The 20843-nt window shown below is 42.2% G+C and overlaps 1 pseudogene; it reads right to left on the bottom strand.

The window, feature by feature from the left end:
• Nucleotides 1–1923: 1923 nt before the first annotated feature.
• Wbp11-ps8 (WW domain binding protein 11, pseudogene 8) lies at nt 1924–5129 on the bottom strand (annotated as a pseudogene).
• Nucleotides 5130–20843: the final 15714 nt, after the last annotated feature.

The raw sequence follows: 20843 nt of genomic DNA on the forward strand, positions 1-20843 counted from the left end.
CCTGTTAAGTGCTATCTCATACATCCTCTCCTTTCATTAAAGAAAAAAAAAAGGAAAAAAAAAGGGGGGCGAGGAAGAGAGAGGAAGAGACTGAGTAGAGGGGAGGGAGGGGAAGCTGTGATTTGGTTGTTAGGTAAATAAATAAATAAATGAATGAATGAATGAATGAATAAACAAATAAATAAATAAAAAACAAAGAAAAACTCAGCAAGAAGCCCTTGATAGAGAAAGAGGGTATGCTAATAAATGAATAGAAAAGGAGTAATGAAAAATGTACTGGTAACAGAGATTTTATAAAAAGAGACAATGTCCGTGTGTATGTGGGTGCATGTGTTGGGGCAGGAAAGTGTCCAGCACTCACCTTTTGTCAAGTTTCCTGCAGGAAAATGACACAGAAATTTAACACAGATGCCCAGTGGAGCAACTTCTACCAAAATAACTTAATTGTCCTTTTCCTGTGCACTCGCATACTAGGTGAAAGAGGACATATCTGATCTCCTTCCCCAGCTGCACCAATCTTTTAGATGGGCTGTGGGTGTTTATACCACCCTGGGGACTCTCTTTCAGTGAGTCTCAGATAAACAGCATCTTCTCATGAGGAGAAAGTTGACCAAATAATAAATACTTGACGTAATAGAGGTGACAGTTCCACAATCTGATCATTACATATTGTGTATGTTAAATAATATACTCCATCCCAATATGTATAATTATTATACATCAAAGCAAAGGAATAGAGAAGAAAGTGGACTGAGTTAGTGAGATGGTGATGACGGATCAGAACCAGCATCTAAGAACTGAAGATGACTCACTGATGGCTGCCTGCCCCCTTCTTCTGTCTTTTACTTGATTTGCAGAACTGCCTCCTATTGTCCATGTAGGAGCTTAATACCAAGAATGAGTAAGAAAGTCTCATGAGAGTCCACAAATGCCCACTATGGAACAGAATCCCCAAGCTTACAATTAAAGCCACTCAAAGTGTGAACTTGGAGACAACAGCAGGGCCAGTGCCAGTGGGGACAGATAGAAAGCTACCCAGAGTTTCTACCCTCTGGGCTAGACAGAGGTCAGGAATATACAAATTTAAATTTGTTTCCTCATGTTTCATCACCTTTTCCTTGTGATCCTCAGGAACTATGCATGATAGGACCTCTACTGTGCCTCTTCCCTCAGCCTGCCTCTGGCAACTGTGTTCCAAACTTGCACTTTCTTTTCCCTCACAAAGGCAGCCAATGTCCACTAGTTGCCCACGATATGTAGAAAATTTGGTGAGATCTCATGCTTGTATATAATGTGAGCACTGGCTAGGTGTGATGGTCCACACTATAATCCCAGAACTCAGAAAGCTGAGGGAAGAGGGTAGAAAGTTCAAAGCTAACAAGAGCTACTATCTTAGTCACTATCTGTTTCTGTGAAGAGACCCCATGAACAAGGCAATTCATAAAAGAAAACATTTAGTTGAGGACTGGCTTAAAGTGTCAGAAGCTAAGTTCATTATCATTATGACAGAGAGCATGGCGTCAGGCAGGCATGGGACTGGAGAAGGAGCTAAGAGCTACATGGTTATCTAAAAGCAGAGGGACTGGGGGGATACCTGGTACTGGGTATTTTATTTTTAGCTTGAGGAAATAGGTTTAATCCAAGAATTGTGTATTTTCTTCCCACATATCCTGCTTTGAATTAGGAAATGATATTGCATTCCATTTCACTACAAGGAAAATATTACAAAATATTTGCAGGAAAATATTAAAATGAACTCAAACACAAAAGTCAGGGTGAAATAAACCTTTTTATTCCAAAATTCTCTACTCTAGTGCTATGGCACGTGAGTCAAAACAAGTAACTAAGACCTCCCTGACAGAACTCCCAAAATGGAGAGGGGAAGAGAGGAAGGAGATGGTGGTGTCCAAGGGAACAGGGGTTAGAGGCAGTGCTTCACATCCTGGTTTATTATAAAGAAGCACCTTGTGTGGTGGGATTCCAGGAGGCAAACATAGGAGGCTCCTGGAACTGGACTTGGAAATTACCTGACAGTGGACATTGTTCTTCACTCTAAGTTTAACAAAAGCCTATTTGTCCACAAACCAGTATTCTGACCGGAAGCCGGCCTGGCAGATCTGGAGGTTGCTTTGGAGGCCCAGATCTGGGGGCTGCTTTAGCAATAGGCACAGCAGAGTCATCCTCTGACCTTGTTTGGGGAAAAGTAATAGCCTCCTTGTTCTCGAGGTGAACCCTCAGTGCAGCGGCCACAAACTGTGTGACCTCTGCTTTGGGATTGGTGATCTGGGCCTTGTCACTGGTGGTCTCTGTAGCTTTCTTCTCTATGGATGGTGGCTGCACTTGAATCATCTGCCTTTGGCCATTGAATGAGGCTGAGTGGGGCACTCATCACTCCTAGACTGGGCAAGGGAGCTTGTGGGAAAGAGCCATGTGGGCCAAGTCTAAGGGGAGGCATCAAGGCTGTGTCCATCATTGTAGGATGACAAGGAGGGATACCTGGAGGTGCAGGAGGAGGTAGCTTTGTTGAGGTCCTCGAGGAGGGGACCCACAGGGCAGACCTGGAGGTGGGCCTAGGTGAGGACCAAGAGATCAGCCTGGTGGTGGTCCTGGAAGTAAAAGTTGTGGTAAAGGCCTTCGGATCCTAGGCATTCCAGGTGGTCTCAGGAATGGAGGAGACCCTGGAGGTGGCCCAGGAAGAAGACCTGTAGGTGGTCCAGGAGACTGTAAGGGTGGGGCAGGTGGTGGTCCAAGAGGAATGGACTGTGGAGGAGCCTGCTGCTGTGAAGAGGCAGCAGATGAGCCATCAGAGTGGGCATCTTCTTCCTGCTGCTTTTGTGATTGCTTCTCTGCTTCAGAATCATCAGAGTCGTCGTCATTGTCATCCTCCTCCTCCTCTGAAAATTCCTCCACTTCCTGTTCTTCCTCAGGGATTTCCTTACCTGCTGATCACAGCATCATGGCTTGAAGAGGAGTCAGCTCCTTCATGGTCTTCCTTGATTTCCCAGGCATATTAGCAAATCGGACCCTCAAATCTGACTTCTCCTCAGTGTTTTCCTGCTCACAATCATTGACAGTGCATGAACTCATCCCAGTCTTAGTGTCGAGTCTGTCAGTGTCACTGTCCTTAGTACCTTCATTGTGCTTATCCTGACCCATGTCCTCAATATAGCTGTAGTCGTAACTGGTGCTGGACATGTCATCATTATGACCCTGCTGAGCAAGGTCTAGACTGTGTAGCTTGTCTTCATCTTGCCTCTAAGGGGGACGATGTAGAGAAAAGCCCACCTTATGGCTGTACATCAGCAGAACTTGAGGAGGAGGTGGGCCAAATGGAGGGCCCGGTAGCTTTCTGCCAGGAGACAAATATGGAACACCATGTCCCATGAGAGGAAGGATAGAAACTGCTCGTGTTGGAGGCTCATATGCTGAGTTTTCTTCAGGACAGAGGGTAGCTGGGCACCAGAAAGAGAAATGTCCTTGATCAAGATGTTGGAAGGCATATGAGGCAAAGGGATGTTCTCTACTTCCACATCTGAGTGTTCTTGATGGCATTAAAGTATCGGCTCAGTTCAGTTTTCTTCTGTTCATATTTTTCTAGTTTTCTCAATTCTTTGTACATATCTGGATTTTCTGGTCTTTTTTTAAAAAAATAAAGTTGTACAATTTGTTCAATGGTTTCTCACAGGGTTTTACGCTTGTCTTTCAGTACTTTCTCATTCAACTGTGGCCGTTGTACTGAGTTAAACTTCATTTCATCCAATTTCTCCATGTCCTGGATAATCTATTTGGGATCTTTCATCTTCAAAACCGCAGCTTGGACCATCATGCATTGTTTTTTTGTTCCTTTTCAACTCTCTGTTTCAGACTTCTTTTCGGGCTTGGTCTGTTGGAGTTCCTAAACTGCCCACTCTTGGTGGAGAATGTTGATCTTTATCCCACGTTGACAATTATTTGATTTACTTCTTCATTAAAGCAAAAACAAAACAAAACAAAACAAAATGCCTGCTAGGTTCCCAGAAAATCAAGAGTGACCAGCAGGAGATTCCCAAGTACTTTCTTCGAAGGGGCTTTCACCTCTACCTCTCGGTCAACCACCAAGGCACTGCCATCTTGAAGCCCGGGGTGGGTTTTTGAAATCCCAAGACCAACCTCAGTGAGACATTTATTCCAACAACGCCACAACTAGTCCTTCTAATTTCTCTCAAGTAGTAGCACGCACTGGTGATTAAGCAACCAAATATATGAGGCTATGAGGACAGTCTCCTTCAAACCACCACAGGCACACAGAAAGACTCTGGGGAACAAAGGAAATGAAAGAAAGAAAAAGGTGGGTACTGAACACAAGGGTGGCCCTGAGGCATTTGTAAACTACAGGAAAGAGAAGAACTGCTGATATACTCACAAAACTGTATGTAGTACCTGTCCTTTATGTTAGAAAGGCCACTTCCAGAATAGATATCAGTATCTTCACCACTTTCCATTTTAGAGATGTTTTCTACTGTTTCCTAGAGACAAGAAGGGTGGCTTTGTAATAGGTGGAAAATCAAACACATTGGTGTCAAGAGCAGTGAGCGAGGACGAGTAAGTTAAACACCTTGAGAGAAGATGACAATGGGATCTTGATCAGAGTAAGGAACACAACACTGCATAGACAATAATGGAGAAGAGGAGGAGGAAAGCAACAAGACACCAGTCAGAGCAGTACAAGAAGAGTGATGACCATCTCCTGTATGACAATCCACTTTCTGGTAACCCAACAGAACCTGGGACTGTTCATCATTGTGTGGAACAGGGAACAGAATACCAAACAGACCTGAATCTTTGTCTCTCTGGGAGTGGTTTTAGAGGCTTTATACCCACAGGGAACTGATGGGCACTGTGACTTACATCTCATCAAAGGAGGGATTAAACCCACGAGAAAGTATGGTGCAGATGAAAATGAGGACAAGTGGATTATTTTGCTGCAGAAGGGCTCACCCTTCCCTGAGCCTTTCTCCTAACCCTGAACATGTCGAGGAAACATGATGCTCTTGTCTGTCTACTTTCAAAAGACATTGCCTTTGTTGCTGTAAAATTAAATAAATACCTTTCTTATATCCTGGACTAGATCCAGCACCGTAGTTCTCCATGACATCCATTTGATATTTTCACTCCATCAGCAACGCTTCTCACTTAGCTCCATTTCATATCACACTGCTGTTGGCTTTTCTCTGAGCCTGGCAACAATCTCTCCACCCATCTAGTTACCAAGGCTGGTTGCCACCATCCAGACATACACGTCCCAATTCTGTGGCAGACCCAGTGTCCTGCCACCACATACTCTCTTGAATTCAATTAAATCACCACATGAAAGAACACACAACACAATAACCTCTGATCCAATTGATAAGATATAATTTACTCATCTAGATATACAAAGCCCTGTACACCTCCATCCCTTAAGAATATTCATAACAACCTGTAAATGTGCAGAGAGGAATCTTAACATACACCTCCTTGTTCTCTTAGCTGCTCTTTACTCCTCTCTCCCATCTCCTCCTCCTCTCCAAAACTTTTCTCTGCCCATCCTTCCTTCTCATCCTGCCTTCACCTACATAATGTTATCATCCTACATTTCACCCTTTCTGTCTAATTAAAAAAACATTTTCTCTCAAATAAACTGAGTACAACGTATTATCATTTTGTAATTAAAAGCATAAAATGTACCTAACATCCAGTCCAACACTTTATCAGTTAAACAGAACATTTAGCTATCCATTCCAGCTCAAGAAAGGCTTAAAATCTGTTATATTCTGCCTTGCTTGTATGCTATCTGATAACTATTTAATAAAATATGTATTTTTAAAGTTAAACAGCCTGATAGGTTATGAGCCTATAATCAGTCTTCAACCCCATCAGAAATCTGAGAATGACCAAATATCTATAATCATAAGAAGCCTAAACGCCAGAACTGAGACAGGTTGTAGAGACAAATCTCCACTAGCACAGTCCTCTGTTAGCATCATTTGAGGGCAAGTTTCAGCCTTCTGGTTCAAAATCAACTGACAGACTCTTGAAATGCCGAAACTTCGAAGGGCTGATAATTCTGGCTCAGCAGAGATTGTCAGTCAACAACTATTCTGTATAAAGTGTCCCCTTTATGGAAAGTATTAGTCTGTAGATGAAATAGGCAGTTCCTTCCTGGTGGCTCCTAGCAACAAGGTATTGTCTCAGAAGGAGAAAGAGATATTCAATTTGTTCTTTAAATCCACCAAAGGGGAACTGTTAGGAGTAGATGTCTCAAGAAAAGATAAATAACTTTAAATCTCATATTTTGTGAAGTTTTTGAAAACCATATATGTATATGATAATCTGGACTGTTGTCCATTAACTATCTTAATATATTATCTCACAAACTCAGTGCCATGAATTTGCTATTTGGCCCTTAACTCACATGTGTACTCAACTCAGATGTTTGTAATGCCATCAATAGAAGGACTGGCTCTAAACCTCATACTTTCATTTTTTTTAACAAATAAATTCTATACCAAAGTAAAGATATAATTTTCACTTAGTTACCAAATGAGATTATGGCTGTACAACTCAATTTAGTTAATTCCTCCCTGTTAAATTAATACCATTTCCAAATTCCTCATAAAACAACCTTAGAATAACTCCTTTCAGCCCCTCAAAAGTCCTGGGAATCAGGGCAATGTCTCTTCCATAACGTCTTCAAGCTGTATGTGAGTGTTGAGATATCCTTGGTAGTAGGGGGTAGGGAAAATGGAGCAAATTGTAACCTGATGTGCTTGTCTTGACTGGACCCAGCTGAAAGTCCTTGAGATCAGGAATCCAGGCAGGCACCTTCTGGAAAACGTAATTCCCAAGACACAAGTTTAGAATTGAGATCTCTTTTTGTTTGATTCTCTTGAATTTAGTTCTTCAGGTGATCTCCCTCTATCCAATCTGATCCATATGACTCTACAAGGTGTCCAGAGCCTAATCACCCATTTTAAAGACACAAAGACAAAACCTTTCTCCCAAAATACTGTGTCCCTTAGTCTGTAACCAGAAAAGCTTGTATCTTGCACTCTCTCCCACAGGGATAATATAACTAAGAAATTCAAAGTCACACCCATTATGAAGATTAAACAATCTTTTAAAAATTAAGCTAAACAAAGGTGTATGAGTCTGTTAGACTTTTCTAATCTGTCATATCAGGAAATTAACCCAAAATTCCCATGGGGCCCACATAAAGAGAACCTGAGCTTCCTGTTGTGGTAAATATCAAAAATAACCATAAACCTTTGCTAATCAGTTTCATTGAGCCATATGGCCTTTAGCAGGGTAATTCATAAAACAATTAAACACCGTCTATCAATTCTAATACCAATAAGTAAGCAACTTATAAATCCAGGACTTTAGCCCAAAATATATCGATCTGTCAAGTTCTCTACCTGGAGCCTCAGATTTTTATTTATTAACAACCATAATATATGTCTGTATTTACTCTGCCAGGTGTACAGACTTCGATCACAGCTCTCTACTTGGAGTCAGTGACTAATTTTCCCTAAGTTCTGAACAGTGGGCGAAAATCTTCAGGTGATTCAGGTAATCTCTGTACTCTCTGTACTTTCTTCAAAAATGAAACTTAATCACCTTTTAATAATACCTGTCATTAAGAAGCAGGTAGCAAAATATAAGTAAAGAAATATATCTAATAAAGACTTAAAAAAGAAGAAGCAGGTGGCTTTTGTAACTACTATTTTTAAACCATAATTCCCATGGAGTTCATGTTAGAAGGAATATGAGTATCCTGAAAGATTTTCTAAACAAATTTTGTTTAAAAAGTAGCTTTTAATCTCTAACTCTCTGAGCTGCAACTACATATCACAGCAGGGGACCTAAAGCCTGTAAGCCTGTTTTTGCTTCTTCTTTTAAGGTTCCCATGCTTGGGACATCATGTGATTAACATGGGCTGGCCCCCTCTACCTTAGAAAACAAAACTTTTTCTCAATTCTTAGGCTTACTAGTGGATCCTCACCCCACTTTTGGTGTCACCTGTGCTGTAAAATTAAAAAAATGGATTTCTTTTATCTTACACTAGATCTGGCACTGCAGTGCCCCATGACATCTGTTTGATATTTGAGTCAGCAAAGTGTCTCACCCTCTTTGCTCCATCCCATATCACACAACGGTAGCTACTCTCTGAGCCTGGCAACAATCTAGTTCCCAAGGCAGGTTGCCACCATCCAGACATACACATCCCAATACTGTGGCAGGCCCAGTGTCCTGCCACCACACACTCTATTGAACTCAATTAAATCGCCACATGAAAGAACACACAACCCAGAAACCTCTGATTCAATTGATAATATATAATTTGCTCATCTAGACATACAAAGTCTTGTACACATCCATTCCTTAAGAATATTCATAGCAACCTGTAAAGGTGCAGAGAGGAATCTTAATATCCACCTTCATACGGGTACAATCATTCTGGAAATTAGTCTGGAGGTTCCTCAGAAAATTTGACATTGAACTACCTGAGGACCCAGGTATACCTCTCTTAGGCATATACCCAAAAGATGCCCCAACATATAACAAAGACACATGATCCACTATGTTCATAGCAGCCTTATTTATAATAGCCAAAAGCTCGAAAGAACCCAGATGCCCTTCAACAGAGGAATGGATACAGAAAATGTGGTTCATCTACACAATGGAATACTACTCAGCTATGACTTTATGAAATTCATAGGCAAATGGATGGAACTGGAAAATATCATCCTCAGTGAGGTAACACAATCACAGAAAAACACACACGGTATGTACTCATTGGTAAGTGGATATTAGGCCAAACGCTCAAATTACCTTAAATGCACAGAAAACATGAAACTCAAGAAGGATAACCAAAGCACGGATGCTTCACTCCTTCTTTAAAAGGGGAACAAGAATATCCTTTGGAGGAGATAGGGAGGCAAAGTTTAGAACAGAGACTGAAGGAACGCCAATTCAGAGCCTGCCCCACATGTGACCCATACATGTGCAGCCACCAAACAAGATAAGATGGATGAAGCAACGAAATGCAGGCTGACAGGAACCGGATGTAGATCTCTCCTGAGAGACACAGCCAGAATATGGCAAATACATAGGCGAATGCCAGCAGCAAACCACTGAACTGAGAACGGGACCCCCATTGAAGGAATCAGAGAAAGGACTGAAAGAGTTTGAAGGGGCTCAAGACCCCATATGAACAACAATGCCAACCAACCAGAGCTTCCAGGGACTAAGCCACTACCCAAAGACTATACATGGACTGACCCTGGGCTCCAACCTCATACATAGCAATGAATATCCTAGTAAGGGCACCAGTGGAAGGGGAAGCCCTTGGTCCTGCCAAGACTGAACCCCCAGTGAACAGGATTGTTGGGGGTAGGGTGGTAATAGGGGGAGGATGAGAAGGGGAACACCCATAAAGAAGGGGAGGGGGAGTGATTAGCGGCATGTTGGCCTGGAAACTGGGAAAGGGAATAACAATTGTAATGTAAATAAGAAATACCCAATTTAATAAAGATGGAGAAAAAAGATGCAATAAACAGAAATGAAGGAAAAAAATGAGATCATGAAAATATGTAAAATTAAGTGAAGAGTCTTAGAAATGTGTACAATGGACATCAGTTAATTTAAAATGGAATAGGAGAGATAGAGACAGAATTCTCTTCTTCATTTACATATATATATCTCCTATATGTCTATGTATATATGCATTTATGTATGTATGTATGTATGTATGTATGTATGTATGTATGTATCTATGTATCTATGTAGATATCTACAATTCTTGAAATTCTCGAAGGCAGTTATGGAAATAAAGAAATATTCCTTTTTTAAAAAAAAATCCACCTTCATGTTCTCTTGCCTGCTCTCCTCTCCTTTCTCCCATCTCCCCCTCCTCTCTAAAACTTTTCTCCTGCCCTTCCTTACTTCTCGTCCAATGACAGGTCTCGTTCTATCTTGTACCTGCCTTCACCTGCATAATGACATACCTCATACCTCAACATGGAGTCACACTGACAGAGATTGGGCAACCAACCCTGAATCTGTGATGAGCTTCAAGGAGCACTTATCCTACTTCTCAGCATTATCACTTAATACGAGGTCCCCATATCAGCAAAGAGGTGGTCCTGCAATAAAGGCTGTTGAGAAGAATCCGACCGTGTTGTGTCTTCCTTGCTGGCCGAGGCGGGCGAGACAACTCGTGGCCCATAAGGTGAACTGAGAACATTCTCGTGGATTCAGAACTCTTCAGATCCAGGACGGTGACGTCAGAAAGTTCCCGGGTAAGGGACGATAAAGTTCTCTGGAGGTAAGCAGAGACGATGAAAGCCTTGGTTTAGAGGCTAAAAAGTCTGTGGTCTACAGCAATGTTGTTCCCAATTGATCCTTTGTGGGTAGGACTTATAATTTTGTTTCTTTTCTTCTTTGTGCAGTGGATTTGTTTTCTTTTGAATTGCCACCGTCCCGGACAGGAGTGCATTTGCTGGGAATAGCCAACAAGTGCCAGGCTACGAAGTCGTGTGTAAACAAACACGATAGCCCACCCTGCTCGTAAAACCGCTCGTAAATAAAAGTTCCCCAGGTAACGAGGGACAATACAAATCTGCGGTAGTAAGCAGCAATAAGGCCTCTGGGTACGGAGCAAGTGTAGTGAGTAGGAAATTTAATTTTATGGACCCTGCTCTAGTGGTGGTGTGTTGGTTGATAGCCAACGTTATTTTTTGAAACAGTGTTTTATCTGTGCTTGTGCTCCCAGCCCACACAGTAGGGGGGAGTGAAACTAGCCTCGAGCCCCTGTAGCGAACATGGGGACTTCTCAGTCTCACCCAATTTTTCTGGCTCTTCAAGAGCTGTTTGAAAGAAAAAGGCTTAGGATGAAAAGAAACACTATAGAGAGATTTCTTAGTGAGTGCGATGCCATTGCACCTTGGTTCGCTGTCTCTGGGAATCTCATGGTGGGCAGCTGGGATAAGTTGGGGAAGGATTTAGATTTTGCTTGGGAGCAAGGAACCTTAAAGGCGGGGGTTCGGCCGGTATGGCACTTAGTGCGTAGCTGCCTAGAAGATCAGAAATGCTGTCAACAGGCTATAGAAAAGGGACAGGCTGCGCGTTAGAAATGCTACAGGAGGAACAACCTGAAAAGGCTGAGAGTGAGGCGGGGGAGGACTCTAAGGAAAAAAAGAACAAGAAAGGAATTTATCCATCCCTCAAAGAACAGGGTGAGAAAAAAAATTCCAGTTGCTGCCTTTAGTGGCCTGACCTTCAACACTTGCTCACAGGAGGAGAGCGTTCATGAAGAGAAGTTCTTTAAGGGAGCCTGCCTTATCTGCTGGCCTTATTCTAAGAGAGGAGTTGATCTTCAACATTAAGTTACATTTCCCGTTGGTCATCATTGACATGGAGAGTGCCTTTGATCCCATCCCCTCAGCAACCAGTTCCTGCCCCTATGGTCAAAATGCCCCAGGTTTGGGGACAGGGGAGCCCCTAAAGTAGTTTCAGAAAAAGTCTGCAGCAGACTGTGAGTAACTTTGTTTTGCCAGACAGAACAGGCTTTACTCTAGGATGATAAGAGGAGAAAGTCTTGGCACCGGCTCTTCAGCTACTCCAACTGGAGGCTGTGGCCAAGGTCAGGATCAATGTTTTCTTTCCCATGGGCCTTTAGCCCACTGAGACAGTTTGATAAAGGGCTGCTACTGAGGTCCTGAAAGTCCCAGGTGAACTGGTTACAATTCTTTTGTCAGCCCCTTGACATCTAACACCCAGGTCTACCGCCAGCTCCAAGGGTGGGTCTCCGAGGGGCTGGAAAATGCCCCACCAATCTGGCTAAGGTGATATTTTGCTTTCTGCTAAAGATTGTGGCACCCTAGAAGCAGCCTATGCGAAAGTGGTTAAGGTGCTTGAAAACAATCAATTGTTCATGCACCTGAAAAGGTTCAAATGGGCCAAATGGGGGAATATCTAGGAACTAAAATCACTCCTCATAGTATTTCCCCTCAGAAAATTGAATTACAAAAAGATCATTTAAAAACATTAAATGACTTTCAGAAATTACTAGGAAGCATCAATTGGATTCGACCCTATATTAAAATGCCCAATGTAGACTTACAACCACTCTATGAGATCCTGAAAGGGGATTCTCAGCTTACTTCACCCCGTGCTTTAACCAAGGAAGCATGATTATTCTTGAAGAAAGTAGAAAAAAGACTGGAAAAGGCAATGCTAAGAAGGTACAAGGAAAAGGAGGATCTCCTTTTGTGTATACTAAGAACTTTTCATCAGCCTACAGGAGTGTTATGGCAACAAGGACCGCTTCTTTGGATTTATCCCCATATTTCTCCTAATAAGACCCTTGAATATTACCCTTCTGCCGTTGCACAGCTTGCTGTGTTAGGCATTAAATCTTGCATTCAGCATTTTGGTATTCTACCCAAGAAAATTATTATACCATATACAACAGCTCAGATAGAAACATTGTGTGCCTTGATAGATGATTGGGCCATATTATGCTGTAGTTTTGGCGGAGAGTTTGACAATCACTATCCTAAGGATCCTTTGCTACAATTTTTTACTGAACATCCAGTGATTTTTCCTAAGGCCACTGCCTCTGAGCCTTTGTCTGGAGCGTTAGATATTTATACAGATGGCTCCAAAACAGGTGTAGGTGCCTATATGGTTGATTCTCAAGAACCAGCTTAATTCAATACAGTCCAGGCACCCCCCAAATTACAGAATGTAAAATTGTTTTGGAAGTTTTTAAAAGATTTCATGATTCTTTTAATTTAATTTCTGACTCTGCTTATGTAGTTAATGCTGTGCGCTCACTTGAAATTGCAGGGCCAATTCGGTCGACTAGTACCGCATGTCAAATTCTTTTAGAATTACAAAATTTGATTTGGGCCAGAAAAAATAAATTTTTCATACAACATATTCGAGCCCATACTAATTTGCCTGGTCCCATGACCAGTAATAACGCCCTGGTGGATGCTAGTACTCGTAGAGAGTTTATTTTTCATGTTGCTCCGGTTGATCTTGCTAGAGAATTTCATCAAAAGTTTCATGTTCCTGCCTTTACTCTTCAACAAATATTTAAAATCTCTAGAGCTACAGCCCATGATGTGGTGTTATGTTTCCAGAATTGTGTTCAGTTTCACCACCCTCCTCAGGTGGGGATTAACCCTCGTGGTCTGATCCCGCTAAAACTCTGGCAGATGGATGTCACACACATATCTCAATTTGGAAATTTAAAATATGCTCATGTTTCTGTTGATACCTGTTCCAGTATTATACATGCCACTCTGATGACTGGTGAAAAGGCTCGTAATGCCATTAGTCATTGCTTAGAGGCATGGGCGGCCTGGGGAAAGCCTGACAGTCTCAAGACAGACAACGGGCCTGCCTACACATTTTGCCTTTCAGGCATTTTGCCAGACAATGCAGGTCGGTCATACTACAGGATTACCATACAATCCCCAGGGTCAAGGAATTGGGGAAAGAGCACATCGTACCTTAAAAGAGCTTATACAAAAACAAAAAGAGGGAATTGCCAGTGGCCGAACACCAAAAGAACAACTTTCTTTAGCTCTTTTTACTCTAAATTTCTTAATTTTGGATGTGCATGGCCGCTCTGCCGTGGATCGCCATGCTGCTACTACACCTATAACTAATGCAGAAGTAAAATGGAAGGATGTCTTAACTGATGAATGGCGTGGCCCAGATCCCGTGATTTCGAGATCTAGGGGAGCTGTTTGTGTTTTTCTGCAGGATCAGAAAATCCAATTTGGGTACCTGAGCGCTTGACTTGAAAAGTGCCTTCTGCTCTTCGTGAAGATGAGACTACAAACCCTACTATTACTACTGGGAATGGTAATACAGGTTGATTCGCTCACCCTGTGGGCTATTGCCAGATCCTGGCCAGTACCCATGCCAGTTCATAGCAATTCTACTGTTTTGCCAACCTTTTTCTCCACCTCCTGTTTGCGTGATGTTCCCTGTATAGTGCCGAATGGAGAAATGCCCCAATGGTATGCTGCCACTAACTTTTCTCTGTCACATACCTTATGTTTTACTGTTAGGAACTCTTCCCTGCCCTGTGTTTGGTTCCATAGAGCCACGTTAGCTAATTGGTTGGATCCTATGAGTGGCAGTGCAATGGACATCGGGATCATCCTGGCTGCTTTGAGTAAAATTACCAAGGGGGTCTCTTCAGCCAGCGGAAACACATCAGTCAATAGTTCTGCTGATTTGAACATTACAACACTGATTATGATGCATAATTGTAGTGTTCCATCACACCCAGGGCAAGGTAACTATACACAGGATAACTCTACCCGTCATAGAGTCTTACCTGCTTGCCCCCTGTATCAAGAGTTCCCACCTGAATTTACCCCATGTCAGAGTCCATTTCTTAGAGCAAAACAAATCTTGCCAGGATTTGAGTTTTCCCCACCTCTTAGCAAAACACAATTTAATTGGAAACAGAATAAGTCTGGCATGGAAAATCTCTGGCCTTGGTTTCAATGGGTGCTGTCCAATGAGCAAGGGGCATATACATCCCTGACCCCCTTTGCTAGGTTGATGGGTGAGAACTTCACACTGTATAATGTTTCAGCTACCAGAAAAAATGATACCAGGTTGATCAATATTCAATATAATAACCTCTTGGCAAATGATACTGCCACTAGTACTTCAGTATGTGTTAGATCACCTTTTTTCTTTCTGATAAGCACTAATGTAAGCAAGGATGTTTTAAATTGTAATAGCTCTGATGTAGTCTGCTATTTAGCTGAATGTTGGGATGGCACCAATGACACCGCAGTGATGGTTAAGATTCCCTCCTTTGTGCCAATCCCAGTGGAGGCAAATCCAGATAGCTTTCCTATTCTTAATTTGCTAAGAGCCAGAAGAGATTTTGGAGTTACGGCAGCTATAATTTCAGCTATTGTGCTGTCTGCTGCCACAGCTACTACAGCCGCAATAACCATGACTAAACAAGTACAGACGGCTGAGACTGTCAATCAGATTGTAGAAAGAACTGCAGTGACACTAGAGATACAAGAAGAATTTAATACCTATTTGGCATCTGGCCTTCTATTAGCTAATCAAAGGATAGATTTAGTTCAAGAACAAATTGAAGCACTGTATCATATGACACAGCTGTCCTGCGTTTCCTCCCTTAGAGGTTTATGCATTACTCCTTTACAAGTTAACTTTTCTCAGCATTCTCAACAGAGCAAAGAAATCTCGAATTATCTGAAAGGAAACTGGTCCGTGAAAGCAGAGCAACTATCAAGGCAATTGCTGATGCAGATTGCTGTCCTTAACAGCACCAGGTTGGACCCCATCACAGTTGAAGATTTTACCTCATGGATCACAAACGCTTTCTCCTTTTTTAAGGAGTGGTCTGGCATGTTTGCCTGGGGAGCTATTGTCCTCCTGGGATTCAGAGTATATCTCTGGCTTATTTGGCCGTTTAATAAAAAGAGAACATGCCAGACATAAAGCGATTGTTTACCAGGCTATGATCGCCATTGAAAATGATGCTTCTCCCAACATATGGCTGGCCTCTTTGAAAGATTAAGAGTTTGCCCTAGATCATTTTTGTCACTGTCATGTGGAGTCATTGTATCCAGGGAAGGGCAACTTTCCTCGAGCTCGGACCAACCTAAGACATGGGGCCCGGTGGCAATAGGGTAACCCAATGACGGATAATTCTGAGTCATCATAAGGAATGACCTAAGACAGGAGCAATGACAAGATTGACGTGACACCCAGATCTAGATCAGTCATCTTATTAAACAAAAAAGGGGGAGATGTAGAGAGTGGCATGGTAAAACAAAGATGGTGCCGACATCCAGCCCCGTCTGGATGTAAACAACTTATCGAGCATGCGCAGGCTTGTCCCCTTGCCAGGCCGGCCGTAGGATAATGAGGCGATCTGGCGCCCTCCTGTAGTGAACAACAGTACTGTGCATGCGTGGGTTTGCACCTGGCAGTCTGGCCGAGGCGGTACCATGCTAATGGGGTGATTCATGCTCCGCCAATCCCTGGAGGACAAGTAGCAGGAGTGATAGTGGGGTGATTCGTGCTCCACCAATCCCTGAAGGACAATTAGCATAGCCATAGCCTGTTGTGTATATAAGGCGAGCGCTTTTACCGCTCGAGGTCCCTGTATCAGCAAAGAGGTGGTCCTGCAATAAAGGCTGTTGAGAAGAATCCGACCATGTTGCGTCTTCCTCGCTGGCCGAGGCAGGTGCGACAGTCAGGAGATATCAATTTCAAACTATTAATGATTTTCAAAAATTGCAAGGAGATATGAACTGGCTGTGGCCCACAATTGTGTTAATTGCTCAAGAGCTTAGTAATTTACTTCAATTTTTACAAGGTGATTAGCACTCAAATAGTCCAAAAAAATTTTTCAGCTGAGGCTGAGAAAGAATTGGCTCTGGTAGAAAAGAAATTATGTACATGTGGCATGTTTGGGTGCAAAGATGGATTATATTTTGATTATTTTGCCCTCTATTCATTCTCTCACAGGAATTCTTATGCAGACAAAAGGACAGTATCTTAGAATGAATCTTTTTAGCACACAGAGTAAAAAAGTAAAGACCTCTATAGAAAAGTTTTCTGAATTGATTCTAAAAGCAAAAAGGAGACTTCATAAATTAACACAAATAGACTCAGCAGAAATTGTGGTACCTTTTACTAATGCTGAAATTGCTTCATTATGGCAGAAAAATGAAGAGTGGCAAAGAGCTTGCAGTAATTTTTTGAGAGAGATCAACAACAAATATCCCTCAAACAGGAGACTTCAGTTCATAAAAACAATTAATTGGATTCTCCATCATATAGTAAAAAGGGAAAACAATTTGTTGAGCATGTACATTCCATACTGATGCAAATGAATCAGCAAAGGAAGGTTATAAGTCAGGATAAATAATTCAAGCATCTCAGAGCCATTATGATTCAGGTAAAAAAATCAGAGCTATAGACAGGTAATAAGGTATTATAAGATTTTCTTCAATCTCTCAATAGTTACTAATTCTCGGTATGCAGAAAGTTGTTTTACATATTGAAATCACTGATCTTATTCCAAAGGATTCATAATTAAATTTGTTATTTATTCAACTACAGAAAGTAATCAGAAATAGAAATCACCCATTGTATATCACACATATCAGTCCCATTTGTGTCAACAAGACCCTCTAGCACAATGTAATAATGAAATTATTCAGTCATTAATAGGAAATGTGCTAGAAGCCTCAGAATTTCATAGAAAGCACATTTAACATCAAGGATTTGAAGAAAGATCTTTCTAACATTTGGCAAATATCCAAGGAAATTATAAGGCTATGTCCTACTTGTTCTTTGTATAATAAAACTTCATAACCTGTGGGAAGTAACCAAAAGGCACAAAGAAATGAAAGTTGGAAAATGAATGCGTTTCATCTTGCAGAGTTTGGAAAGTTAAAGTATATGCACCACACCTTGTAGGGCTCTGGCAGCTGTTTATTGCATCACTCACCTGTGTGAGTGGTGTGTGGGTTTGGGCGAGGAGAGAGAGAACAGCTTTTGCCCCTTCCCTCCTGCTGCCAGTCCCATCTCCTTTTCACCATTGCTGCTTGGGTTGCTCGGGCTGGGCTGAGCCATCAGGGGACTGACTAGCTGGTGAGGGGTGCAGGGGAGCTTCTGGCAGCTATTTTGAGAGAGCAGATCTCTTCCCCAAGCAGCAGTCTTACAGCTCTTATGACAGAAGCTCTCAGACAATGGAATAATTCCTATACAACTTTAATTCTGAAAACGACCCTTAATATAATTCTTTTGGATGGGTCAGGCTTCATCTACATATTCAGGGGCGTGGTCCTGCCTCTACAACTGATTTTTCTTGAGCTTATGTGACCTTTAGTTATGTCCTCACCTGTGGAGGAGGGGCTTAGGGCATTGCTCTATGTGATTGGTCTGTTCTAGGTGTCCCTAGAATTATAGGTTCTACAAAAGCTATTACAGCTTACCTAGGGACACAACACCTAGGGACAAAACTCAGATAAAGCTCCCAATTGGTATGTTTGCACACTAGAGAAATCACATACCACATTTGCAGATTACTACAAAAACTGTCTACAAGGTTTTCGAAAGGTATTTAATTTCCACTGGGGACCAAAAGAGCAGCTTTTGCAACTGCGGATAAGCTCATTTCCATGACTGCACGCCTAGACAATATTGAGCCAAATGATGCCCTAATTATGGGTATCATATTCATTGGTGTTTTGGCAATGGGGGAGCAAAAGGATTCCATCAACATTTGCTTTGGCATCTATTTCAAATGCCTTCTACATGTAGAGAATAAATATTTCTGTCTTTGAGAAACAAATCTGGACATTTTAGGAAACATGGAGAGCCTTATACTCAGTCATTGCCAACCTCCCTATAGTCATAAGCAAGCTCATTACAGTGATGGATTATATCCATTTGAAGGTATAGACCTTTGCATGCTTGGCCACAGAAGGAAACGTATTGTGGAATCCTATGCCCCCAGCATAGCTGTAGCCATTTTGTTCCATGCTTGCCTGAAATGGAAATTTCTGGTTTCTTTAAAAACTTAGTTGTGTCATGAGACGTTTTTATGGAAGCTTTCTTCTGAGAGGGCATGTGATGTTTTGAGGAAAACAGATACTTGAGAGGGTGCATGAAGTTTAGGAAGAATATTAATAGAACAACATAGACAGCAAGAGGATACTCTTTCATTTCAATGCTTTTCTGGTTTTCACTGGTCTTCACTCCATAGAGAGAAGTGTGGTAAAGAATTTCTTGAGGTATTCTGGCTGATTCTGGCCACTTCTGCTGACTCATGATGATTCACAGGAGCCCTCCTGTTTCTGTTGATTGTGCTGCTGCTACTGATGCTACTGATTCTTGTTTGGTGTTTGCTACTGGACTGGACTGCTGCTGTCCTGACAAAGAAGAGTGGAATCATCTCAAGGAACTACTTCTAAAATGTCCACAACCCCCTTTCCCTATTAACCTTCCTACCCTTTGTTGGTAGGTAATAACCCTAAATAAAATAGGTTTTGACAAATCAAAGCTCATACCTGCCAGTCACTTCATATTTTTACTGACACAGAAAAATAGCTTGACTCAGAGTGGAGTCAGCCTGAGGTTTTTAATCTCAAGAAGTTTCACCACCATAATCTCCACTTAGGACCAATCAGAAGAAAGGTCCGTAAGAACCATTCTGTCTAGGTGGGCAAAATAGCTTGAGTCAGAGCCAACCATTGGATAGTGCTTCCTGCACCTATACATGAGCTCATTTTGGCTTTTGCCATATAAAGTGGCCCTGAGAAACATTTAGGGTCACACTCAGCTTCCTAGTCTGGGTTATGGCCTTGATCGATCAGTCTTAGGGTGCACTTGCATTCAATAAACCAATCCTGTTTAAGTGAGTTTAATGTCTGAGTCATTGGTGTGGTGATTCCCAGACCTCAACAGTATTACAATGGAGTGGGTACCTATCTGAATCTCTTGTTGACAGGGGTTGGTAGCAAAGAGCTCTGTGCTGTTTCACACAGGGGAAATGGCTCAGTTGCCTATAATCCCCATCACTAAACCGCTCATCCCTCCCCCAAAAGAGGCACTTATTGAATTGTGGGGACCATCGGAATGGTCACAATATTTCACTAATGCACTGTTTACTGATGGCTCATCAATCACTGATAGAACCAAAACTAATGGAATTCGATAGTCTATAGACCAGGGGGTGGAATGGCCAATACTGAGGAAGGAACCACAAAATCAACACAACACTATTGGATGTAAGACAGGCAACTAGGAAAGCAAAAGGAAGAGGACTCTTCTTGGTCCTCTGCTGCCCCCATGTGTCTCTTTGCTTTCCTAGTAGGTGAGTCTACTCTGAGCCACTAGATTACAATACAGTCCTTCACTATGGCCCTTGAATGATCTTGTCCTAGGTAAAGTGCTGTGAACATTCTTCCTCGTTCATGGGGCAACATCACTCTATTTCCTTCATCAGTTAGTGACAGGTCTAACTAGTTGAAGGTTAACACACTGGAGTTAGTCTCAAGGGCTATCCTCACTAACTCACTCAATCCACCATCAACGGCTCTTGCCGACCCTTCTAAAGCATTCCAGTTCCTGTCTCCTTCACAGCTGCCACTTCCCACCTGACACCAGCATTTGTCACTGTTACTGTTTATGGGTAGCAATGCTCCCTAACTGGGCTAACCTAATTTAGTTATGTTATGCATGTTAGCACCTCTGGGATTCCTTGTTTGACTCTTCCGTCATTGCATAGGCTGTCCGCTACCCCAGGCTACTAATGGTGACTTTATATTTTGGAGAATGAAAATTTTATTATGAAAGACTTACATCACAAACCCTACCCCTGTCAACACCGAGTGTTGTAAAATATAATGCGGTGGTGGGCAGGGGTACCTGGCAGATCCATGCCAAGGTGCTCTCCCCGAGAAATCATGCCCTGTGACAAAACAGGTATAAGGGAGATTTATTTGGGGAAGGGCGGAGTGTGAGTACCTTGAGAAGGAGTAGAGGCAGACAGACAGGAACAAAGCCATAAGGTCAGTGAAGGGGGAACACAGGAGGGGAGAAAGAAAGACTGAAAGAAAGAGGGAGGCCAGCTGGGAAAACATGGGATGAAAGGGAAAAGAAGGGGAGGGGGAGAGGGAGGGGGGAAGGAAATAGACATGGAGACTGACAACTGGGGTCGAAAGCAGTACGTTTTATATGCTACCTCTACTCGGTGTGCAACCTACACTTGGCAGCAGATAATGAAG

Source organism: Rattus norvegicus, chromosome 10 (genome assembly GCF_036323735.1).
Source record: "Rattus norvegicus strain BN/NHsdMcwi chromosome 10, GRCr8, whole genome shotgun sequence".
Classification (NCBI taxonomy): Eukaryota; Metazoa; Chordata; class Mammalia; order Rodentia; family Muridae; genus Rattus; species Rattus norvegicus.